The sequence below is a fragment of the Rhododendron vialii genome, chromosome 2a, assembly GCF_030253575.1.
Source record: "Rhododendron vialii isolate Sample 1 chromosome 2a, ASM3025357v1".
In the NCBI taxonomy this organism is placed as follows: domain Eukaryota; kingdom Viridiplantae; phylum Streptophyta; class Magnoliopsida; order Ericales; family Ericaceae; genus Rhododendron; species Rhododendron vialii.
Window position 1 is genome coordinate 42,775,205 of NC_080558.1, and position 10,574 is coordinate 42,785,778.

The following is a 10,574-nucleotide window of genomic DNA, read 5'->3' on the forward strand; positions in this document are numbered from 1 at the left end:
GAGACTCTCTTGTGGTTTTAATCAAGCGAAGATGGCCTTGTATCATTTCTTACATATGCCATAGATTCCGAAGCGATTTAAAGTAGATAACGAATACGTTTAGGCATGACATGAGATTAAAACCTAACTAAGAATATACTGAGAACCATCAACGGGATATGGGTCAAACCTGCTCACAACACACTCAACATTTAATTTCTCGCCCTTTAGCATGCATACGAGTTGGACAGAACAAGTTTAACAAAAATATTTACGAGAACTCTTGCCAATTAATGAACTATTGACCACGTGCTAAGTTGATCCATTCCACTAACTTGTAATAACGGAAGGATTGATCTACCAAAAACGAAAAATTTAAACAAAACGCATAAAACATAAATATCCGATTTATGTCCCTCCCCCCAACTTGAAATATGCTATGCCCTCATAGCATGGAGAACAACAGTAGGGAAAAAGGAACAAAAGATCGTACCTACGGGGGAATGTCAACCCCCGGATACCTCGACCAAGTTGGAGGTTTTTGCGCCACCGGCTCCGTTTGTCATCCGAACGGCTTCCAAGGTCGACTCCTTCGGTTCTTCCAACGGAACCACAGCTAGTCACACAGGATCATGGCCAAAATTTTATTGGACTAACAACCGCGACACGTAATCGCACCCATGCTTAGGGCTCCTGAATGCCTCAATCACTCCGACGTTAGATCCAATCCACCAAGGCTGGTGTGGTAGCACGTACACCCTGCAAAAGACTTAAGCTCGAACTACCTACTAAGAGACAAATGACATTAGAACCGCCCGGCTCGTGTTATCCGGGCACCAACAAACATATATACAAAGAAAAACAAAAGACACCACCCGATTTTCACGCAATCTCACGAGTCATACTTTTCGTCCCGTGTCTCACCAAGTAGGCAAAACGCGGGTGGCTATACTAGACCATCAAAGTTGTTACATCATGCCCGAAGTAAAATTCACCGCTTGACCTCGCCAAGCAATTAAGCCCAGCGTTCCCTATGATCAAAACAAAGTGAAACAAGACAGAGCCTAGGGCCAAAGCCCGGGAATATCAAGCCGCACCCAAAGACCTAAATTGCCCCCGATAGGGACATATCTGGTGAGCATGGATCGTTAACGGCAAACTACGACAAAGAAGGACTAATTAAAGCCCAATACAATGATGCGTTGGTGAAATCTTTTGGTGAGAAAATCCCGAAACATGAGAAAATAAGAACAAAACAGAAACGCAATATTTACAAATGTACAAATATACAGAATTTAATATCAGAGCTCGGAGCGTCCAAGTCACAGCTGGACTCCGCCAAACAATGAAGTCCAGCGTCCCCTAAGATCGTAACCAGGCAGGCACAAGATAGAGCCAAGTGCGGTAATGGAGCACGGGAATATCAAGGCCTAACCTAAGATCTATACCGCCCCCGTTGGGGCTAATCTGGAAGACGTGAGTGGTTCACTGTGAATTACTCCTATCAGAAAAACTAACGAAAGCCTTATGTCACTGATATTAAAAATTGCCCTTACTAACCGGAGCTGGGCACACGATCCTTTTTTTAGTAGCGGCGTGCGGAGCTACATATACCCAAGTCAATGGAGGGTACCCCCTACCCGGGGGCCGGGTCCGACAAACAGTTAAGTTCAGCGGTTACGCTTTCGCTCCCCGTGCAAATTAGAGTAACACAAGCTAAAACGAGGGGCCATCCGTGTAAACGGGATCGGCCAAGACCTCATCGGGCTCGCGAGCTTCAAAGCCACCAAGGAAAGGCTTAAGCCGCTGACCGTTAACTTTAAAAGAGGAACCGTTACGCATGCTCTCTACTTCTATTGCCCCGTGAGGGGACACATTTTTGACAACATAAGGTCCGGCCCAGCGGGAGCGCAACTTCCCGGGATGCAAGTGCAATCGAGAATTATACAACAAGACTTGCTGACCGGGCGCAAAGTTTTTAATCACAATCTTATTATCATGCTTGGCTTTGAGTTTAGATTTGTAAGTGCTAGAGTGATCGTAAGCATTGTACCTCAACTCCTCGAGTTCCGTCAATTGGAGCTTGCGGCGGGCACCGGCTTGTACCATGTTGAAATTTAGTTTCTTAATGGCCCAATACGCTTTATGCTCAAGCTCGACTGGCAAGTGGCATGCTTTCCCGTAAACTAACCGATAAGGTGACATTCCCAAGATAGTCTTGTACGCAGTACGGTAAGCCCACAAAGCATCGACCAAGCGAGTTGACCAATCTTTACGGGTAGGATTAACCGTCTTCTCCAAGATATGTTTAATCTCTCGATTTGCAAGCTCCGCTTGGCCATTGGTTTGCGGGTGATAAGCCGTTGAGACTTTGTGAATGATGGAATACTTTCGCAAGAGGGCCGCAATGGATCGGTTGCAAAAGTGGGACCCTTGATCACTAATGATAGCCCTGGGCATACCAAAGCGCGCCAAAATGTACTCACGGAGAAATTCAATGACCACTTGGGCGTCATTAGTACGAGTGGGGATGGCTTCCACCCATTTGGAGACATAGTCAACAGCCAACAAGATGTAGGAAATGGCCCCATGAAGTCGATACCCCAACAGTCAAACACTTCAATGATCAAAATGGGGGTAAGCGGCATCTCATTACGTCGCGTCACGCACCCCAGAAGTTGACAGCGCGCACATGCCCGGCAGAAAGCAAACGTATCCTTGTACAATTGTGGCCAATAGAATCCGCATTGTAAAATCTTAGCGGCGGTCTTTTTGAACGAGAAATGGCCGCCACAAGCCTCCGTGTGGCAAAACTGGATAACACTATGTTGCTCAAACTCGGGCACACAACGGCGAACAAGTTGGTCGGCGCAATACTTAAACAAATACGGGTCGTCAAAAGAGAACCGTTTCACCTCGGCCAAAAATCGACGCTGCTCCTGCAAATTCCAATGTCCAGGCATAAGACCGGTGACTAAGTAGTTCACTATATCCGCGTACCATGGAGCCGTAGTGATGGAGAACAGCTGCTCATCGGGAAAGGAGTCACCGATAGGAATGTGCGATGTATGATCTTCGAATTCTAATCGAGACAAATGATCGGCCACCACATTCTCGACACCCTTCTTGTCTTTAATAGTGAGGTCAAACTCTTGTAGGAGTAAAATCCACCGAATCAAACGCGCCTTGGCATCCTGCTTCGTGAAAAGGTACTTGAGAGCCGAATGATCGGTGTACACGGTAATCGGAGCCCCCACTAGATAAGACCGGAACTTGTCCAGCGCAAAGACTATGGCAAGCAACTCCTTCTCCGTAGTGGAATAGTTCATTTGAGCCTCATTGAGCGTCTTGCTTGCATAGTAGATGACGTACGGCTCTTTCCCTTTCCTTTGGCCCAAAACAGCTCCAACGGCGTAATCACTGGCGTCACACATGAGCTCGAAGGGCAATTCCCAATCCGGCGATCGCACTATAGGTGGAGAGGTGAGACTAGACTTTAGCTTGGCAAAGGCGGTCTCGCAACTCGGCGTCCACTCGAACGGCACATCTTTGGCGAGCAAATGACATAAAGGCCGGGCAATTGCACTAAAATCTTTGATAAACCGCCGATAGAAACCGGCATGCCCCAAGAAAGAGCGGATATCCTTCAAACACTTTGGAGTCGGAAGACTCCCAATCAAATCGATTTTTGCCCGATCCACTTCGATGCCTTTCGAAGAAACAATATGGCCGAGTACAATGCCTTCGGTCACCATGAAATGACATTTCTCCCAATTCAGCACTAGGTTCTTTTCCTCGCACCGAGCCAATACTAACTCCAAATTGGTAAGACAAGCCTCAAAGGAGTCACCAAAAACTGAGAAGTCGTCCATGAATACTTCCATAATTTTCTCCACCATGTCACTGAATAAACCCATAATACACCGCGAGAAGGTACCGGGGGCGTTGCAAAGCCCGAACGGCATACGACGATACGCAAAGGTCCCGAATGGGCACGTGAAAGTAGTTTTCTCTTGATCTTCCAAGGCCACCTCAATCTGATTATAACCGGAGTACCCATCCAAAAAGCAGTAGAACTTGTGCCCGGCCACTCTCTCCAAAATTTGATCGATGAAGGGAAGGGGAAAATGGTCCTTTCGGGTACTGGCGTTCAGCTTTCGATAATCAATGCACACCCTCCAGCCAGTCTGAACACGCATTGGAATAAGCTCATCCTTGTCGTTTTTCACCACAGTCACCCCAGACTTCTTTGGCACCACTTGTATCGGGCTCACCCACTTGGAATCCGCTATCGGGTAAATAATGCCAACATCCAACAATTTCAGAACTTCGGCGCGCACCACATCCTTCATAATCGGGTTTAATCGTCGTTGAGGCTGGCGAGAGGGCTTAACATCCTCCTCCATGTAAATGTGATGGGAGCATAGAGATCCATCTATTCCTTTGATATCGGCTATGGACCATCCAATAGCCTTTGAATGTGTCCTCAACTTGGAGAGGAGTTGAGATTCCTGAAGTTCGGTGAGGGCGGAGGAAATTACTACCGGGTATGTTTGGCCGTCGCCAAGATAGGCGTACTTGAGGGTATCCGGTAGTGGTTTCAACTCAAGCACTGGGGGTTCCATGCTAGACGGAACGGCTCGCTTCTCAATAAACGGCAGCTCCTCAAATTTGGGGACCCATGGGGTGATACCACACACCTCTTCCTCATCTAACAAAGAGCACAAGTACGCAACCTCAGGGGCTTCAAGAAAATCGGCCTCGGCAGAAGTCAGTGCGAGTTCCAACTGATCTTTGCAAATAAACGTAGTGACGTGGTCTTGAACAAGTGAATCGACCATGCTTACTCCGCACACATCCTCGTCATCTCCCAATTGGCTACCGATATGGAACATGTTGACTTGCATCTTCATGTTGCCAAAACTCATGTTAAGGCGGCCATCCCGGCAATGAATAACGGCGTCGGATGTTGCCAAAAACGGCCGGCCAAGAATGATTGGGACGGACGATTGAGCTGCCGGCACCGGGCACGTATCAAGAACTACGAAATCGACTGGGTACACGAACTGGTCAACTTGAACAAGAACATCTTCGACCACCCCTTTGGGAACTCGAATACTCCGATCGGCTAGTTGTAAGGTCACCCGAGTTGGCTTCATTTCTCCCAAACCGAGTTGTTCATAGACCGAGAACGGGAGGAGGTTTACACTTGCCCCCAAATCAAGAAGAGCCTTTTCACAAACTTTACCCCCGATGGTGATGGATATCGTAGGACAGCCCGGATCATTATACTTGGGCGGAAGGGTTGATTGGAAGAGTGAGCTCACTTGTTCAGTCAAGAACACCTTCTTCTGCACTTGGAGTTGCCGTTTGTGAGTGCACAACTCCTTCAAAAATTTGGCGTATGATGGAACCTGTTTAATAGCATCAAGCAAAGGAAGGTTAACCGTCACTTTTTTAAGAACTTCATAGATATCACTGTTCAAATTTGGCTTGGCAGGCGACTTAAGTCGGTTAGGATATGGAGCGGGAACGGTGAAAGCGGGCGGAACCTCGACTTCTTTAGCTTTTCCCTTTTCTTCTTCTGTAAGAACCGGTTTGGGAGATTCCCCATTTGGCACTGTGGGCTTCAATAGTGCTGGAAAAGGTAACAAGATTTGCGCAACCGGCGGCTCCACCTGAGCATTATCAACCGTCTTCCCACTTCTCAACGATATTATGGCCTTTGCTTGCTCGGGGAAAGTCACCGAAGAGCCTTGTGCAAAGTGTTGGCCTTGAGGGTTTGGTTGAGGTTGGGTAGGTAGTTTTCCTTTCTCTTGTTGCAAAACACCGATAGCCGTTGTTAATTTACCCACTTGATTCCTTATGTCGTTCATCGCTTGGGTAGTTTGCTCATTAGTGGTCGTTTGCATTTGACAGAATGCATTCAGAGTATCCTCCAGAGAACGTCGTGGAGGTGGGGCTGGTTGCTGCTGAAATTGATTTTGCCCTTGGAATTGGCTCGGTGGTATGAATCCTGGCGGGCCTTGAGATTGTGCCGGAGGAAAACGTGGCTGACCCTGAAACTGAGATTGGCGCCATGTTTGATTCTGAGAAGGAGGAGGACCTTGAGAAGTTGATGAGCCGGCCTCATTCTGGTTACTCCAACGGAAAGCTGGATTAGATCTCAACCCCGGATTATAAGTGTTGGAATATGGATCCCAACGTTGATTCAGTGCACATACTTCTTCTGGGAGTTGATTATAGTGTTGTCGAAGGGTGGGGATGGTATGACAGTTGTCGGTCGAATGACCCGTAGTCTCGCAAATGACACAAACTTCTTCCACTTGGCGAACCTCTTTCACCTCTTTCACTTCTGTCGCTTCTTTCTTCTCTTTTGCTTGGACCGAATCTAGCTTCATTCTGTCCAACTTTAACGATAGCTCATCCAACCGCGTCTCGAAACCGTTCTGCTCATTCACTGAAAACTTACCGGAGCCTCCCGGTCCTTGATTTCTCATAGCTTGGTCACCCGGATCAATGTATTGCCAAGTTTGAGCTCTTTCGGCCAAAGCATCTAAGAATTCCCAAGCGGCGTCGGGGTCCTTTCCCATAAAGTCACCGCTCCCCATAGTATCCAAAAGCTGCTTAGACTCCCGATCACAACCCAAATAGAAATAGTTGATCACAAGATACATGGGAAAATTGTGGTGTGGGACAGCTGCAAGCAAATCCTTGTAACGCTCCCAATACTTGTAGAAAACCTCCCCATCTTTTTGCTTGAAATTCTGAATTTGATCCATGAGGAGCTTGGTTCGGCTGACCAGGAAGAACTTGGTGGTGAACACATCTTGCACTTCCCCCCATGTGAGCAAGGAGCGGGCCTTCAAAGAATGGAACCACTGCTTAGCCTTGTCCTTGAGCGAAAAGGGAAATAGCTTCAGGCGAGCTTGATCTAGCTGACCCGGCCCGGTCACAAAGGTGCTAACGATAGTTTCGAATTCCCGAATGTGGGCATAAGGATCCTCCAATTCACGCCCTCGAAACTCTGGGATAACCCGATGGTACTCTGGCTTGAAAGCAAACGCATTGGCGGCAGTGCAAGTGGGAATGACTATGGGGGAGACATGTGGACCTCTTTCTGGCGTTAAATAATCGCGCAAAGTGCGAGCTGCTGGTTGATCTGCCATTGGGCTTAATGGAGGTGATGGCTCGCGAGATGCAGATCGATGTAGCCGATTCGATAAAGGGCTACGATAGATATTGAGCATACAACCTGCACAGTCCAATAAAGCAGACTAGAGGGGCTATGCCGCCGCCTCGTTCACAAACAGTCTCGTGGGGTTATGCCACCACCACGGCTATAGAAGCAACAATAAAAATAAGGTAAAAGGCAATTGATGCTCGACTAGCTTCGTTAAACCTCAAGTCGAATTGGTGGCTCGGTTAGAGGTATCCGCTAAGCCGAGCTCAAAGTACACAAATGAAAAATAAACGGAGTACTTACAATGGTTTGTCGATCCTCCAAATAAGCTATAAAAGAAGTCCTCGGCAACGGCGCCAAAAATGCTTCGCCTTCAAACCTCGCCTTCAAATATAAGGTTGAATACCCCAAGCGTAGGGCTAGGTCGTCGGTAGCATAATATCCGGAAGTCCGGGATCGTACCCACAGAGAATTCGAATGTAGCTTAATCGGATTGTAGGTTTTATATGGTGGATTGTGGCGTTTAAGACGGCCAACTTGGTTTTGCTTTGAAACGATGAAAATTGCCAAGGCAAAAGACTAGGATAACGCTTAATAAACTAAAAGGAGGCAAGTCTAGGGATCGTCTAACCCTTGACTTTAGCCGTTACCGGTTCTCAATATAACTCAGGCGAGAGCCACGACCGCGTGCTCACGCCCGGAAGATTTAGCTTTAATGACTACGTTTATCAAAAGAGGTGATTAACCGGAATTAAATCAACCTATTTTTGCTAATGTATCTAACACGTAGGGGGCCACGAGCCCTCAATATGTCGCTTGCCAAGACCGCTTGACTAAACTTCATACCAAGGAGTTAACACGCCTCGCTTAGACCAAAAAGGCTAGATTAATGAAATTCCGAAAACCAAGATTTTAAGCCCGAAGGTTTGAGAACCAAATAACCACCTAAGTACTCGGGAAAGATTACCCCGAGACTTGGCCTATCAACTACTCACACATAGCTAAAGCATGAAAGAAAGCATAAAAACGAGACATGACTTTTAACCGATGAAAACGAAAACAAACTTGATATTATAAAAGATCTAGTCCGTAGGAACAACTTTAATAAACGAGAAATTAACAAACGAGAATTACTTACTTGAGTTCTAAGAGATTACACTATGAAAAGCTTGAAAGACCATTAATGAAGGAAAATTAAAAGCTATTAAAGACCTAGATAACAAAGGGGAGAGAGGAGACCCCTATTTATACACAATGGGTTTCTCTCTCCTCAAATATCTAAAAACATACTATAAGTAGCAAGTATTCCATAAATGGAAAGTCCAAAAAGTAGCAAAATATCTGGTCGGAAGCTCTCCGTATCGATACAGAATAAGCAAAGTATCGATACCACATCGTTAAGCTGAAAAGGCCAATCTCCCGTAACAATCCCGTATCGATACAGATTATGTCCGTATCGATACGGGACTCTCTGCTTAGAAAGGTAACAAACGCGTATCGATACGGTCCAAAATCCGTATCGATACGGGGAGCTTATCTCTGATCTTCAGGCCAGCCTCCAAAACTTGACACCCGACGACCGTTGGCTTGCCCGATGCTCCTCGCCTTCGTTCTTTGGTCACTTTGGCACAAGTTCCACCGAGCAATGAGTCTTGAATTAACTTGGGGGTTTGCTTTGGACTCAAAATACGCCTTTTAAGGGCGTTTTGCCTGAAACACTAAACAAACTACCTTACGAGCAATATCGGCTAAAAACGACAATAAAAGCTAAAAGCACTTCTAACTAACGGACTTAAGCACCACGATCAAGCAATCTTAGGTGCGTATCACACCACCACCACCAACTCCACCACTCCACCACCACCACCACCATCAGCTCCACCACTCCACCACCACCACCACCACTACCATCACTACACCACCACTACCGCTCCTGCCACCACTTCACCACTACCGCTCATGCCACCACCATCATCACAACCATCACCACCACCGCCACTTCACCGCTCCTACCACCACTTCACCACCATCATCATAACCATCACCACCACTGCCACTCCACCACCACTACCATCACTACACCACCACTCCACCACACCACTCCTCCACCACCACCACACCTACCACCACTCCTTCCACCTCCACCACTCCACCACCATCACCACCACTACCTCCACCACTCTTCCACCATTACCAAAAGTATATTGTAACTGTTAGTAAATTAAGAGAGAATTGGAACAAAATTAATTTATTATTTTTTTAATTAAGTACTTAATATATTTATCAAACAGCTTTTCAGCTTAAAAATTTCAGCTTTCAATTTCCAGTACTTAATTTTTCAGCTTTCAGCTTTCAGTTTTCAGTTTTATCAAACAGCCCCTTAGACACATACAGTTCTTTGATTGCGCTCATTTCGTTTCCTAATCCTAATCGCTCATTCTCCGTTCACGAGTTTCTCTTCATCTTTTCGCCATTCATATACGTACGTGTAATCTATATTCTACAGCTTGTTATGTTCATAATTACATGTTGCAGTGGAAAAGAAATACTCTCTTTCTATCTTTAAAAATCGAGTGGTACTGAGTTTCGATTTCGAGTAAGAATTTGTCGCTGCCGAAGAATCAGCTGTAAAGATAATCTTTTCTTCCTGTAGATTTTAGGAATTTCGAGTGTTTATGTATTTTTTTTTTTTGCCGCTGTAGATTGTTATTGATTTTCAGGACATCTTCTGCTTTTGTTTTTGTTGTTATACGGGAGTTAAATCCACGTAATTAAAGCACTCTATCCCATGGAATAGAAAATTGGTCAAGACGAACACGGGTAGTGGCCGGAATGCACTCCGGTGTTAGAGAGAGAGAGAGAGAGAGAGATAGAGAGAGTACTTGAGTTTGTGCAACAAGTAATTGAGTCAACATGAACATGGGTAGTGGCCGGAATGCACTCCCGTGTTTTAAATTGGTCCCTAGATAGAGAAAATCTAGAGAGAGAAAGGGTGTGTGCAAGTTTTTTTTCACCCTCGGGTTAGTTTGGATGTTAGAAATGTTGAGGGGCACTGTGTATGTGATTCCAGGTGCCAATGATTCCTGCATATGGAACAATTTGGAATAGGGAAGTGATTCTTGATGACCTATCCAATCCCGATTCAAATATCCAATCTAAGTAGAAATTTTTATCCACAACGTCCTTTGTGGGAATCTTAAATTTCACGTTCAATGTTACAAAATGAAAATGTTGAATGTTGAATAAATTTTCTTGAAAAATGGTTCCTGGTTATCGTTCATACATTTGAATGGGATTACCAATTGCCTTGGACAGACATTTGATTACTTGGTATTTAATTCAGTGTTCTAAAAGGCGGCGGCCGCCTAAGCAGCGGGTCGCTGCCATGATATAGTACCATAAGAGCATCTTC